Here is a 16,832-nt window from a genome sequence, read left to right on the forward strand (position 1 = left end):
ACCTAGCGTATAGACCTGACTTAAGTAAATATTAGCGGCAGGAGCAGCGTATTTTTGTCTAGAGGTAAAGTGCTTTCCTGAAATTCAGCGAATCGCTGGATCGAATCCCGGTCGGACTTTCAATTTTCTAGTCTGCGTTTTAACCTGTTGTCTCGTGCAGAATCTTAAGATCCTAGGTCAAATGCATGGCACTTCAAGCGGTGAATAATTGAAATTTCGATAACTAAAACATGACCTGTAATACAACTTACTTGTCGTTTGCATTAACTTAGAACCTTCTGGCCTTCACGTCTCAACGATGTGAGGAATCGTCAGAAACGTCAAGTGGTTCGGATTTCTCGTTAAACTGACGGACCCCTTTTCCCGGTTGGCTAACTGGGGTAGGTTAGGGACACTCAACTCGTCAAAGTGGCGTCGAATTGAAAGACTTGCCACCAGGCCAGTGAGTCAAACGAAATTATTTTTATCACCAGCCTGTCTGTGATGCCCGGTTGCATACCTATTGGCGCAGCGGATGATCCATCAGCTGCAGATAAGCACAGAAGCAGATTTGACAGCAGCAGATGTCGCGGTACATCCCTCTGCGATGGAACATGATCGCCCACCCAACCGATGGCATAGAACCTTAAATGCGACGTTCACTAACTTCTCTACACTCACCCATGGCAGATACCGTCTGCAGTAACCAGTTGCAGGACAGATGTTACGTGCTCTTCCGTAAAATCCAAAATCTACCCAAACCTTAACATTATCTGTGCTCTTACATGATCGCACATACCTGTCTTATACTTACATGTGTACTTCTTCTTCTCTCACTTTAGATCAAATTGACACCTATATTTTCTGTCATGAATACGAGACATCACAACCTATGAGACCTAATTTAAAATTAGCCGGCCGGGGTGGCCGAGCGGTTCTAGGTGCTACAGTCTGGAACCGCGCGACCGCTACGATCGCAGGTTCGAATCCTGCCTCGGGCATGGGTGTGTGTGATGTCCTTAGGTTGGTTAGGTTTAAGTAGTTCTAAGTTCTAGGGGACTGATGACCTCAGATGTTAGGTCCCATAGTGCTCAGAGCCATTTTGAACTAATTTAAAATTATATTTGTTACACTGAGTCGGAGACCTCACTATCAAGTTTACCACTACGAATTGTTTACTAGTAGACTGAATAATTCAAAAGCAGCTGAACAAGAGTGAAAAAGGATGAAAGAGCAGTCAGTCATATCCACAACTGATGCCGAACTTCAGCAAGTGCATGACCTAATTTGGATAACCGACGAGTGACTGTTGATTAAATGGCGAGTCAAATGCACATTAGTCATGTTTATGCAACTGACGCCATAGTTAATAGTCCCAACATTCGTAAAGTTTGAGCAAAATGGTTCCAAAACAACTCAATGAAACATACAGACGCAGTCTTGTGACAATCTGCCAGCAGCTACTAACTGTCGTGCTAATGAAGAGAGACGTTTTTGAAACAAATAATCACTGAATATGTGTCAAGTGTTCGTCACCGGTGCATTTGGGTAGCACAAAGGCAAATTCTAAAACATTACCGCGAAGCATTAAGTGCTGAACGAGTTGAAGTCTGCAATTCGAATATCCGAAGTCACATTTTTTTCGAAATGTCATTATATTTTCGCTACGGCTCTCCTTGTTGAAATGCTTCTGTTTTCACCAGCTTTCTCCGGGGAAAGTTTTAATCCAAAGCTCATGCTTTGTCTCCTGTAATATTTTCAGTCTATAACTAAGACACTAAAGGAACACTTTTTCGTGTGGACTTTCTTGGTAAAGATTAGCTACTTTCAGTCGTAATCTGAGGGTATTTCAATACGGTATGCATAAATCTTCTTTTACTTAAGTTTAAACGTTTTAATTTTAGACAAGATAGAAGCTACCGAAGTAAAAGTTATTACTGTATTTGTGCCTTTAAAAATCTGCTGTTGTACGCTATTTAAAAAGAAACGATCCCAGAAAAGGATGCCGGTGCCATCTGACCACGAGCGATGGAAACTTGAAAGAGAGAGAAGACATTCAGTGACTGTTCAGTTTTATGGCATCGGCGACGTTATAATAATGCGTATTTTTATCTATATAAAAATAAGATTCGATTTAAATGTATACAGGGCCTGCGAGTACCGATAAAACACTCCTTTTTTGTCAAAACTGCCAGAGATAAAATCAAAGAATAATTCACGTACTCATTTTCTGTACGTGATTTCGAACATCATTCAAAGTCGCTTCAGTATTTCTCTAAGGTATTTTACTTCTTACTTCTAGACAAATCATTTCACAAGATATTTGACCGAATTTTTTTTTCAAGTTTTGTTCAGAAAGCATGCTCTTACTGACACCTCATTTACTTTCATAGTGTCTTATGTTCTCAAAATGTTCTGAATTTAGTATTTGATTAGAAGGAAACGGTTAAAAATCACACAAATGCAAATTATTGTGTGAAAAATAGCTAATACTTCATTTAAATAGCTGGCAAAGCTGTTCTTGAAATATTTCAATTTTCCTTCTAATCACTAATTAACTTTATTTTAATTATAGTGATGACTTTTGAGCAATCAAATATTTTTTCCACAACTGGATCTCAAATCGGTCAGTTATGATAATCCATTTGTCCAATTCCCACTCTTTGCTTGGCTATGAAAATTCGGACAGAGACTCATTGTATAATTTATAGTGGATGAGAGAAGATAAGCTTCTTTGCCAAGATCACTAATTACAAACTTTATTCTCGGTAACGGTTTCGCTAATCAGTGTTACCATCATCAGATCTCGACAGACAGTTCATTGCACATTTCTTAAAATAACAGTAAAAGTATTCTTTCTAATGAATTGGCAGATACGTTACAGACTAGAAGACTGACGCATCGGCAAGTCAAAATTAAAACAACTTTATTTGTAGTGAGTATCGTTTTCGCTCCACTCAAGCATTTGGCCACCAAGAAAACAGTTATATAGGACTTACGGCGTTGTATTTTACTGGGGACTGTAATATAGTGTAAGTCATTGAAAATAGCAACTTCTATTTGTTTACCAGATTGATATTTGCTATTTCGAAAAATTTCAGTTGCAACTTTTTAATGATAGTGATTTCTGAAGTCGACGGATAGCAGCGCAGCTTGTAATCATTATTTTACGCAAGTAAAGAAAAACGTGTAGGCCTACTATTAGAGTTTGGTGGAATTATAACCTATGTTATCGCAGAATTGATAAGATAGTCTTAATGCAGTGATAGTAAGGAGTTGCCAAGTTGCTTTCTGTTAAAACAGACATCCGCATGCTTTCCTGTAATCTGGATATTTGTGGAAGTAGTTGCCTCCTAGTGTGTGGTAGTGGAGGTGCACTCACATTTCGACAGGAATACATTTTGTGAAGTCTCTGGATGGCAGATTGCTTACCTTTTAACCTACCACATAAATACTAGAGGCACGAAAGATAGGTTTTTTTATTATGCTGAATACGTTACAGAAATGATCAGCTTCACTGATCGTTTCAGTTTGGAATTTATACTTTCTAACAGCAAAGTCACTTTATTTAGAGTACAGGTCTGTAGACCATTGGTATTCCGGCGATCGAATTGTTAATTTCAATACTTTGTTTATTTGAAACAGTACATGATTTGCCTCACGGACTAGTTCATGAAGTCATTATATTGCAGTTACTGTTGATGTAGTAGCTTTACTACTTCATTATTTTAAATCTTGTCAGTACATTCCGCAAATACTCTGTCTTTGATTTGAAACTTGACTGCCAGTTTTTAAAATAGTTTTATATTTTTAATAATTGTTTCGTACTAATAGACAATCTGTGCCTGTCTTTGGAGGACTGTTTTCTCCTCCCTCCTGTATTCACTTGCATATTCAGTGGTCATCCACTTCCTCAAATCCGTGTTCCATTTCAGGCCCCTGTCGAGAGTGCACTTGCAGTCCACACACTGACGAGGGGAACATGGCAAATGCCATAACCCGATTTCTCAGAAACTTTGCTCAGTGGAAGAGAAGCCAAAATAAGTGAACACGTGTCTCGGCTTATCCGTAGACATTCGACCATTTTTGAGAAAACGACTGTCAAAGTTTTCAACGTAATTTAGATGCCTTTTAGTGAGCGAGAATGGCGAGCGTTGCGGACTCCTACGTTCGCACCTCGTGTTCGAAAACGGATTATTGGTTTTATTTTCTTATTTTTATTTATTTATTTACATTTATCTACTCATGTCCACAGACGGTTACTACACGCATGTTTCCTATCAGGGAATCCAAGGCCATTATAGTAATTGTAAAATTACAACTGAGTTTGACAATAAATGCCACGCATATATTACACAATATAAGTGTATATGATATTTAAATTTCAATTCTCATATTCTTATATTCCATTCTTATATCAGCTATTGTATTAAATCTTATTTTATTCTTATATTTATTCTTCAGGGAGATTTGGTGCACTCACTTGGATTATACTCTCGTAGAAACATTCGAAACATAGAAATTCCGAGTGCCACGAGCAACGCACGTAGGCTGGCTTGCCACAATGAAGTTTCTTCGTATGAATCTCACGCGGGAAAGAAACGTCGTTGACATAGCTGAATATTTCACACTTCGGCAATAATTTCGTGGCAAACTACACGGATCACTTTATCGAAAACTGACTCTTGCAGTTGACTATGAATCAAGATTCACTACAGTATTTTCACCAAAAACAATTTTAAATAATTTTCTCATTTTTTTATTCATTCACCGGACATTCAGTTAGTAGACGGAAAATGAAAATGCTATATCAATACAGGCCGGAAAACTTTCGTGTAGTAATCTTCTACAAACATGGGAAGATAAATGAAACTCTGAACTAAAAATAATAATCGAGTTTCTTACACGGTGCAAAAGCATGAAGCCGGGACGCTAGCCACAGTTCCACTGCTTTGGTTGCACTATTTACTCGCTAAAAGGCACATAAAGCATCTAGAAAACTTTGATCATCGTTTCCTCAGAAACAGTCGAGTATCTACGGATAAACCGAGATACGTTTTCGCTTATTTTGACTGCTCTTCCACCTAGCGAAGTTTTTGAGAAATCAGGTTCTGGCATTTGCCGTGTTTTCCTCGTGAGAGGGACAACAGAAGCTAGTGAATCGAAATCTAAACTGTAGATTCAACGTCTGCGACGAAGAACCACAAAATTGTCGTTCTTGTGTCAGGTCGTGAAAAACATGGGACAAAGCTTGAGACATCCCGACCCCAGGAGTCAGGTCAGGGTATTTACAAAGTCCTCTGTTGCATCAGGACTAGATGGTAACGTCAGAGCTAGTGAGAATTCCTTTTGTAAAGCCGAGATCGATTGTTTCAGATAAAACCTGCTTTGTTTGTCACAACCAAAATTCTTCGCAGTTGAAGTTGTTCTGGTGTAATAAAACAAAAACTTTCGGCCACTACATAAAACTGCTTGAAATTATTCGTCCCTTTCTGTGTCTGCCTTTATACTTGTATTTATTATACCAGATTTCTTCTTGTGTTTCAAGGTCTCGCATTTATTTTCTGTTTTATGAATTATCCCCAGCGCTACTAAATGTTTAGGAAATCAGAGCGATTTCACAGTGACATAAAAGGTTTTGCGAGTGATAGGTCCTATCACGTGGAGCCTTATATGAAAACACTGCTCATTTTAATTTTGACACTGTGTTAGAAACTCCTGTCGAAGTAGTTTATGTAGTTCATTCGAAGCACGCCGACGAATTACCTCGATTCTGATAGTTAATTTGACTTAAAAGGCAATATTTTTTAATTACACTCCAAGACAAAAGAAAGGACGCAACACGGAGGAATTATCCGAATGGGGTGGTAATCGGTAGATGTGCTGTGCATGTACAGAGAAAGCGGCAGGAAAGTTGTTCCAACATTTATCCATCGACAGCTTAGGATATGCAGGCGTGCTAAGATCTTCATTAATAGGGAAATCTGGCGCTTGTTTCCCGAGGAAGATAAGATTAATGTTTTAGCTTTTAATGCTGTGTCGCATATAAGGCTGACTTTGATGATTTGCTCGGAATTCTAAAATTTGTGTATTTGAAAGTGCCCACTCGATTATTAGTACACAAGAGCGTAAACTTAATATATGTTAAAAAATGACGTAATTCCTCCAGCTGATATCAGTTACTACCTGCCTTCCGCATGGAACATGTCTATCTCACCACTGACTGCTAGTGTTAGACACATACGGTTATTGTCAACAAGTATGGGCCTGAAGATGATGTTGTAACTGTAGTGGACTGTTAAGGCAGCCAGTCCACAGTGAAGTAGCCGAAAGGGCACGCGTCTGGCGTTAAGTCTGGAACAGGATTCGTAATGAATGTGATAAAGAAAAGAACGTAGCTACTAGAACACTTAACTTTTATATTGTCCTTTGGTATACAGCATTCTGGATGATACAAGTGAGACTCTATCTTGAGGTACATGCAACGTTACAAATGGTTAATGGCGCCTTGCTAGGTCGTAGCCATTAACTTAGCTGAAGGCTATTCTAACTGTCTCTCGGCAAATGAGAGAAAGGCTTCGTCAGTGTAGTCGCTAGCAACGTCGTCGTACAACTGGGGCGAGTGCTAGTCAGTCTCTCGAGACCTGCCTTGTGGTGGCGCTCGGTCTGCGATCACTGCCAGTGGCGACACGCGGGTCCGACATGTACTAATGGACCGCGGCCGTTTTAAGCTACCACCTAGCAAGTGTGTTGTCTGGCGGTGACACCACAGTAACAACATCGAAACTAGTTGCCAATAAAACCAACACCTTAATACAGCTGGAGAATTTACGTCATTTTTTAACATATATTACACCAGCTGACGTCCCAGGTCGTCCGTTTTTATTATGGATATACGAATATTAAACTTAATATGCTTCGGAAAATTTATTGTTAATAAGCATATCGCCGGGATAAGAGACCCAAGGTCCATATTCCGTTTGCGGAGCGTCTTGTCAACCTAACGGAGATTCTTTTCAGTGTATAACAGATAAACGTGCTCAACAAAGGCCTTAAGAATAGCATCCAACTAAGGCTACTGCCACTTCCTCGGCAACAGACGGTATATTCGCCCTTGATGCTTCATCTTGTAACAAATCTGAAAAACTGAGAATCGCTTGTAAAGCCAGTGAACTTATTGAGAGGCCACACTTGCTGAGTATGGTAATAAAGGCCACATTATTTTGGCATCTCTTAATAAAATCCTTCACTCAGATAATGCCATTATAGTCCTTGCTAACAAAGAGAATACCGCTTTCGTTGTTTATAAAAGTAACTACAATGGTAATGTGGTGTCACCGCCAGACACCACACTTGCTAGGTGGTAGCCTTTAAATCGGCCACGGTCCGTTAGTATACGTCGGACCCGCGTGTCGCCACTATCAGTGATTGCAGACCGAGCGCCGCCACACGGCAGGTCTAGAGAGACTTCCTAGCACTCGCCCCAGTGGTACAGCCGACTTTGCTAGCGATGGTTCACTGACAAATTACGCTGTCATTTGCCGAGACGATAGTTAGCATAGACTTCAGCTATGTCATTTGCTACGACCTAGCAAGGCGCCATTATCATTTGCTATTTATCTTGTGATGCATGTACCGTCAGACCGATGTTCACCAATTATGGATTAAAGTTAAGTATTCCAGAAGCTCCGTACTTTTTTACTAGACTCAACTCCTTTAACTGTTCCAGACCTCACGCCAGCCTGCTTGAGCTTAAACGCGTGCCTTTCGGCTTCCTCCTCCTAGTGGCTGGGCTGTCTTGCCAAGCCACAACAATTTGACGACGAGGATTTTGCGTTCGTATTGATACAGACTGATTTACTTGTGTAATGGCTTCGCCACCATCTCCAGATGTACTGTCCGAATTTCATCGCTTACAGAATCAGCAGACGCAGGCCTTACTGGATGCTCTTGGACAGCTCATCCAGGGTCAACGTGCAATGCAAAACTATGCAGCAGCCGCCGCTTCACCGCTACCGCAGCCACAACACGCAGTTGCACCACCTTTTCGTCCTTTTGATGCTGCACTGGAAAGCTGGACGGAGTGGTCACGCCAATTTGGATTCCATCTCGCCGCCTACAGAATACGAGGTAATGAGCGGCAGCCTTTTCTCCTTTCCGCCGTAGGCGTCCAGACGTACCGTGTGATAGTGAAATTATTTCCCCAACGCGACGTAGCAACTCTGTCCTACGACGAAATTTTGTCTGCATTAGATGCATATTTCAAAGAATCAGTCAATGTCGTTGCACAAAGGTATACCTTCTTTCGTACAAAACGTACGGCAGGTCAGACTAATAGGGAGTGGGTTGCAACTTTGCAAGGCCTTACTAGGGATTGTGCTTTTGAGTGTCAATGTGGCCTCCCTTATTCAGATACTATGGTACGTGATGCAATTGCACAGAACGTTTCTGATGTTCGTATACGGGAACAGATTTTGAAACTAGTCAATCCCTCCCTTCAACAAGTGATGGGCATATTGGATCGGCAGGACACACTTGACTTTGCTCAGGAATCATTTGAAACTTCACCAGCCATGTGTCACATTAACCGGCCCGCCGGGCGAGCTACACCGAACAGTAAACAGCCCTCACGCCCATCCGCGCAGCTGCCGCCTGGCTCTCAGCCACGTGTCCCGCGTCGGCAAGCAAATGCAGTGAAATCATGCCCGCGGTGTGCTACTAGACATTCACGTGAGAATTGCCCGTCACGCCAAGCTATTTGCTTTTTCTATAATAGAAAAGGACATGTTCAAAGTGTTTGCCAGAAAAAGCTCAGATCGGAAGCTCAAAACCATTCCAGGCCCTTTGCTTCGCGCCGGAATCGGAATCGAATCAAGAATACTCAGGCTCGTGAACCGTCGCCCATGGAAATTCATGTAGTTCATTCCACTACGCCCAGTGCCACTCTCTCTCACAGGGACTGTGTTCGTCCCACCAACAGTGTGCATCGACGTCGCCGGAAATCACATCAAGTCGCAAGTGATTCTGTACCAGTGTCAGTTCATGTTGCACGAGACAGTCGCTCTTGTTGTCAGCAGGACAATAAACTTTTTGTAGATTTGGACATTAACGGCAAAGTGATCCCATTCCAGCTCGATACTGGAGCTGCAGTTTCACTGATCAATCACGACACGTATAAACAGCTGGGCACACCTCCGTTGCGTGCCGCAAATGTTAAGCTCAGTAGTTATTCAGGACAAGCAATCCCAGTGTTAGGACAGTGCAGCCTTCTTGCAACATACAAAGGAAAAACAAAACTTGTGTCATTGTACGTCCTTCGTTCTTCTTCTGTAGTGAACTTGTTTGGTTTAGATTTATTTCAGTTGTTTAACTTGTCTATAGTCAATCAGGTCCTATCAGTGAACCAGACTGTGCCTTCAGACAGTGTTTCTCGTCTATGTGAAGAGTTTGCAGACATTTTTGCACCGGGCCTTCGTTGCGCTAAGAACTATGAAGCACATTTGGAATGAAAGTAAACGCGCAACCGAAATTTTTCAGAGCGCGCAATGTTCCCCACCCATTGCGTGATGAGGTCGCAAGAACATTACATGATTTGGAATCACACGGTGTAATTGAACGTGTGCAGGCTTCTCTCTGGGCATCACCCTTAGTAATTTTGCAAAAACCTTCGGGAAAATTGAGACTTTGCGTGGACTTCAAGGCAACAGTGAATCCACAACTAGTGATTGCAACTTTTTATTTACCCCGCCCAGAAGATCTTTTTGACAAACTGTGCCCGGGTAAATATTTTTCGAAGTTGGACCTAGCAGATGCGTACTTGCAAATACCGGTGGACGAAGAATCCCAGTGCGTCTTGCTGGTTAACACGCATCTTGGTTTGTATCGATTCAAACGACTGCCATTCGGGTGGGCATCCGCCCCTGCATTGTTTCAGAAATATCCACAAACTGTTTGTGCGTCGGTCCCTACTGCAGCAAACTATCTGGACGATATTGTGATCTCCGGAAAGACGGAAGAAGAACATTTAGCCAATCTCAGAACATTATTTCAGGTCTTGCGACAAAATGGTCTTCGCTTGCGGAAGGACAAATGTGTGTTTTTTGCTCGTGACTTACCCTATCTGGGCCATGTACTCAATGCCCAAGACATACATCCCAGTCCAGAGCACCTCCGTGCCATACAAGACTTGCCTTCGCCGCAGAATTTGAAGCAGCTACAGAGTGTGCTGGGAAAAATACATTATTACCATAAATATGTGCGCCACGCCTCTTCCATTTCAGCTCTTGCTTCCGCCACATTCCGACACACAAAGTGCGCCATCCAAATAACAAAGATTTCTACAACTTCCCCACATTCTGGCATTCTAAAACTATTTTCTTTGGCTAAATGTCGCTGTTCTTGAGCAAAAAAACTATTGTATTTTAATTCTACGGAAAATTCTTGTAAGATCTATGGCGCATGGATACACTATGTAAGCGTACTGATTTCCTAAGAAAATAACCAACATGTGGAAATAGTATCTTTGCATTATTTCAAAGTGCCTCTCTGATGTCGTCTACCGCTGACCATCGATGTTATTGTAATGTTATAGCCTTATATTTGTAGTGTAGTCTTTGTTTATTCCTCTACATATTTTACTTCACGATTCTTTTACACTGCAGTTCAGCATCAGTTTTCCTATGTTTCCGTACATAGTTTTCGATCTAATACGTTCTGCATTCTGTATATTCCCACACCTCTTCTTATGGTTGTTTTATTATTTTTATTTTCATTATTATTTCTCAATTTGTCGATTAATACTTACATTTTACATCGTTATCACACCCCAGACCCGACAGCAGCGCCACATGTCGCCTTTCATTACTACTAGCCCAATACTTTGCTTGAGCGCCTATCGTTCGTAAGTATGCACGACCTCCAACGCCGTTCTAGTGCGCGGCTGTGTTCACAGTTTGCGCGAGTGGTCTTGTTCTGCACTGCTATATGTGTCGTCATCTCAATGAAGTAATATGCATTTTTCGGTTTCTCCTTCGTTCTCTATTCATCTCTGATCCAGGTCCTTTTATTAAGTAATTTTTAATACTTTTTTAATATTAATTGCCTTTTAGTACGATTGATTCGCCGTCAAACCTTCTTTAACAGATGCTTTTTGGCAGAATTTTTTTTCTTTTTTTTTTACTGAGTTACATTACGTTTTTCTACGTAAATTTATTTGGCCGATGTTTGAAGCTGATTTTGCTTTGTAGTAGTCCAGATAGAACCACGTCGGATAGATTGTAATGTTATCCTCCCCTTATATTTCCAGATCTACATCTACATCTATCCACATGGATACTCTGCAAATCACATGTAAGTGCCTGGCAGAGGGTTCATCGAACCACCTCCACAATTCTCTATTATTCCAATCTCGTATAGCACGCGGAAAGAACGAACACCTATATCTTTCCGTACGAGCTTTCATTTCCCTTATTTTATCGTCGTGATCGTTCCTCCCTATGTAGGTCGGTGTCAACAAAATATTTTGGTATTCGGAGGAGAAAGTTGGTGATTGGAATTTCGTGAGAAGATCCCGTCGCAACGAAAAACGTCTTTCTTTTAATGATGTCCAGCACAAATCCTGTATCATTTCTGTGAGACTCCCTCTCATATTTCGCGATAAAACAAAACGTGTTGCCTTTCTTTGAACTTCTTCGGTGTACTCCGTTAGTCCTATCTGGTAAGTATCCCACACCGTGCAGTAGTATTCTATAGGACGACGGACAAGCGTAGTGTAGACAGTCTCCGTAGTAGGTCTGTTACATTTTCTAAGTGTCCTGACAATAAAACGCAGCCTTTGGTTAGTCTTCCCCACAACATTTTCTATGTGTTCCTTCCAATTTAAGTTGTTCGTGATTGTAATACCTAGGTATTTAGTTGAATTTACGGCTTTTAGATTAGACTGATTTATCGTGTAACCGAAGTTTAACGAGTTCCTTCTAGCACTCATGTGGATGACCTCACACTTTTCGTTATTTAGGGTCAACTGCCAATTTTCGCACCGTTCAGATATCTTTTCTAAATCATTTTGCAATTTGTTTCGATCTCCTGATGACTCTATTAGTCGATAAACGACAGCGTCATCTGCAGACAACCGAAGACGGCTACCAGGATTGTCTCCCAAATCGTTTATATAGATAAGGGACAGGAAAGGGCCTATAACACTACCTTGGGGAACGCCAGAAATCACTTCCGTTTTACTAGATGACTTTCCATCAGTTCCTACGAAGTGTGATCTCTCTGACAGGAAATCACAAATCCAGTCGCATAACTGAGAAGATATTCCATAAGCACGCAATTTCACTTTGACCCGCTTGTGTGGTACAGTTTCAAAAGCCTTCCGGAAATCCAGAAATACAGAATCGATCTGAAATCCCAAGTCAATAGCACTCAACAGTTCATGTGAATAAAGAGCTAGTTGTGTTTCACAGGAACTACGTTTTCTAAACCCATAGTGACCGTGTGTCAATAGACCGTTTTCTTCGAGGTAATTCATAATGTTCGAACAATAACCTGATGACGCCCTATCCGGGCGAAACGCGTTGTTCGTGGGTTATTAAAGAGCATCATGCAACTTACGACTGTTTTTTAAATAGTAGCCAGAATAAGGTTGCTGTGGCACCACGTAAGGATGGAATGGAATAATTTCTAAATGATTAAAACGTCAGAAAAATTGTATTATTTGTTCTAGAGAAAGAGCGTCACAAACTGAGCAAGTCAATAAAGTGTCGGTCCGCATCTGGTTCTTATACATACAGTTACACGGCTAGACATTGATTGATAGCTTTGTTGGATATACTCCTGAGGGATATCGTGCTATGCTCTGTCCAATTGGCGCGTTAGATCGTCAAAATGCCAAGATAGTTGGCGGGCACTACTCGAAATGTTCACAACTGCTGAGAGATCCGGCGACCTTGCCGGCCAAGGTAGGAGGGTTTGGTAAGCACGAAGAGAAGCAATAAAACTCTCGCCGTGTGCAGGTGGGCATTACTTTGCTGAAATGTACGCAAGAATGGTTTGACATGAAGGGCAACAAAACGAGACGCAGAATATCGTCGACGTAACGCTGTTCTGTAAGAGCACCGCTGATGACAACAGGACACACTCGGTGGCCGGCCGTCAGGTTGGTACCCCACTGCCGTCCGGTAGGTCTCCAGGCTCATATTCGCTCTTCATTGGGCTCAGTTCTGAGCGGGACACATCACTGAAGACAGTTTCACTCCCGTCAATAAGATTCCAAGCCGTAGACGTGTCTGGAGACGCCCTGGACAGCGGCTGGATACCAACGTGACTGTCGCTCACCATACGGTGAAACGTCCCCTTTGAACAATTTTACAGGACTGTGCTTAAACTGACACACAATATTTTCTTAGCGCAACGCAATCTGACTTTCAAAAATCCCTACAAAAGAATGGCCCTGACTAACATTAACCTATACCTTTCACAAATCACTTACCTCACAAAAATCTTGGTTACTCGAGCTACTGCAATAAAGGGAGCGCCACTACTGCCAGCTAAATAAAAGATTCAAACTACTGAAGGCACTAACTACTGATAGGCATAGTTAGCAAAGGAAAGATATTAATAGAGAACAAACACTGTATTTACCTTAATAGTCATAATATATATAGCAGTTCATGACAAATTACAAAACTCCGCCATCTCTCTCCCCACATCCACCACTGCTGGCGGCTCACCTCCAACTGCGCAACGCTACGCGCTGTTCACATCCAGCTGCCGCAGTCCAACACTACAATGGCAGACAACAATGCAAACCAGCCACAGACTGCACACAGCACAGCCAGTGATTCTCACACAGACCGCTACGTAACGTTGCCAATAAGAAAACAGAAACAGCCTACTTACAACGGGACACATCACTGAATACAGTTTCACTCCCATCAATAAGATTCCAAGCCGTAGACGTGTCTGGAGACGCCCTGGACAGCGGCTGGATACCAACGTGACTGTCGCTCACCATACAGCAGGATGTGATCGCCTGTGGTGGCATTTCTTTCCAAAACACCACTTTTGATTGTCATCCGCGATACCATTACATAACAACTGTACGTCGACGATATTCTACGCCTCGTTTTGTTGCCATTCATAGCAAGCAATCCTGGGTTCACATGTCAGCAAGATAACGCCAGCCTGCAGACGGCCAGAGTTTCTACCGCTTGTCTTCATGTTGGCCAGCAAGGTCACCGGATCTCTCCCCAGTTGACAATGTTAAGAATATGATGGGCAGGGCCCTCCAACCAGCTTGGGATTTTGCCTCGTTTTGTTGCCATTCATAGCAAGCAATCCTGGGTTCACATGTCAGCAAGATAACGCCAGCCTGCAGACGGCCAGAGTTTCTACCGCTTGTCTTCATGTTGGCCAGCAAGGTCACCGGATCTCTCCCCAGTTGACAATGTTAAGAATATGATGGGCAGGGCCCTCCAACCAGCTTGGGATTTTGACAATCTATCCTTTACTTCGTAGCTGCAGATAGCGCGATATACGTTTTGTAGGCGCGAGAAAGCATACACCCAGAGACTGAATTCGTCCAGTGGTTCCAGGTGGTATGAATTGCAGTGAGATATACCGGATGATCAAAAAGTCGGTATAAATTTGAAAACTGAATAAATCACGGAATAATGTAGATAGAGAGGTACAAATTGACACACATGCTTGGAATGACATGGGGTTTTTTAGAACCAAAAAATACAAAAGTTCAAAAAATGTCCGACAGATGGCGCTTCATCTGATCAGAATAGCAATAACTAGCATAACGAAGGAAGACAAAGCAAAGATGATGTTCTTTACAGGAAATACTCAATATGTCCACCATCATTCCTCAACAATAGCTGTAGTCGAGGAATAATGTTGTGAACAGCACTGTAAATCATGTGCGGAGTTATGGTGAGGCATTGGCGTCGGATGTTGTCTTTCAGCATCCCTAGAGATCTCGGTCGATCACGATACACTTGTGACTTCAAGTAACCCCAAAGCCAATAATGGCACGGACTGAGGTCTGGGGACCTGGGAGGCCAAGCATGACGAAAGTGGCGGCTGAGCACACGATCATCACCAAACGACGCCCGCAAGAGATCTTTCACGCGTCTAGCAATATGGTGGGGTGGAGCGCCATCCTGCATAAACATCGTACGTTCAGCCAAGCTCATTACAACTCCTTTTATACACGACTGTCATGCGCAGTCACTGACGTTTTGTTGTCCAGCGCCATCTGTCGGACATTTTGTGAACTTTGTTTTTTGTTTGGTTCTAATAAAACCCCATGTCATTCCAAGCATGTGTGTCAATGTTTACCTCTCTATCTACATTATTCCGTGGTTTATTAAGTTTTCAAATTCATACTGACTTTTTGATCACCCGGTGCTATTCAGAAGGGATAGTTTGCTCTAAAAGAGCATGATTTTTATACGCAGGCCAGAAATTAGGAAGAAGCAAGTTATTTTGACTAACTACGGCCAAAAGCAGTACTCATACCATAGTTGTAGTTCTCTTACGCCCAGTTTCCCACTCTTGTTTGTTGTGACGTAAATATTCCGCACTGTCCTTGGAAGATCACGCACACGATGAACAATCTTAGGGGGCAGAGCACCTCCAACTTCTCGCAGCACAGTAAATAAATTTTCAGCTAATTTACCATCCATATTAACAGTCGGAACAATTGTATACAAATGCGTTAAGGCACTGATGTTAGTTGATCTTGATACAACTCTCTGATGCTTCTAATTTCCGTGGCTCCTTTCATATGCATTTACTCTTCAAACCCGAGATGTATGAGCTGAAAACAAACTCCTTACTGAACGATGGGATAAGTTTGTGAATCTCGTCTACAAATTTTCGAGCCGATTGCGCAGTTTTCTGTGCATTGTCAAGTTGAAATTTCATCTTACGTCCTCCAGTTCTGTAGCACTGTTTGAAGTGATGCAACCATCAACTGTTTCCCTTGAAATCACTATAACCTACGTCGCAAGCAGCTTCATGTGCAGCTGACTGCAGTGGCCGAGCGGTTCTAGGCGCGTCAGTCGAACCGCGCGACCGCTATGGTCGCAGGTTCGAATCCTGCCTCGGGCATGGATGTGTGTGATGTCCTTAGGTCAGTTAGGTTTAAGTAGTTCTAAGTTGTAGAGGACTTATGAGCTCAGATGTGAAGTCCCATAGTGCTGAGAGCCATTTGAATTTGATGTGCATAATGTAGTACGTCATTATAATGCACATCCTGCAAAATTTATCTTGCAACCTTGAAACGCGCAAATTCAGGTTTTCTTAAAAGTTCGTCTTGTCCTCCCTTGAATATCCGTAGTTCTTTTGGACTACACGGTTATATTGGTGGGGACGTATTCGACGTTGATCATAGCTGTTTTTTTACTATGCTACGGATGATCTTCTATATACGCAATTACGTTTAGTACCCGTTTCTTGGACAACGATTGTCCTTTACTACGTTTCACTGAAGACCGGATTTGTGGCTCCGACAAAAATGATGAACTACACGGTTCGATACCTGTCTCAGTATCACTTTCGCTTCTTAAGCACGTATCGTCATCACTGTCCGCAAAGTCCGGCGTATACGACGCCACACATTCCACTGACTCATCTTGTAGAAACGCTAATATTTCATCTGCCACTTCTTTCTCATTCTGCGAAATTCGCTGGGTTCGTTTCTGAATAAATGTTAACTTCGGCAACTGTTGTTCTAGAGGTTATGCAGTGTTTGCTTTGTTTATCGCTGCCATTGCTTTGCTTTGTATCAACACCACTAGCACTGTAGCACTGTTTTGAGTTACTCGTCGACTAAGTAGTTT

This window comes from Schistocerca nitens, chromosome 2 (genome assembly GCF_023898315.1).
Source record: "Schistocerca nitens isolate TAMUIC-IGC-003100 chromosome 2, iqSchNite1.1, whole genome shotgun sequence".
NCBI lineage: Eukaryota > Metazoa > Arthropoda > Insecta > Orthoptera > Acrididae > Schistocerca > Schistocerca nitens.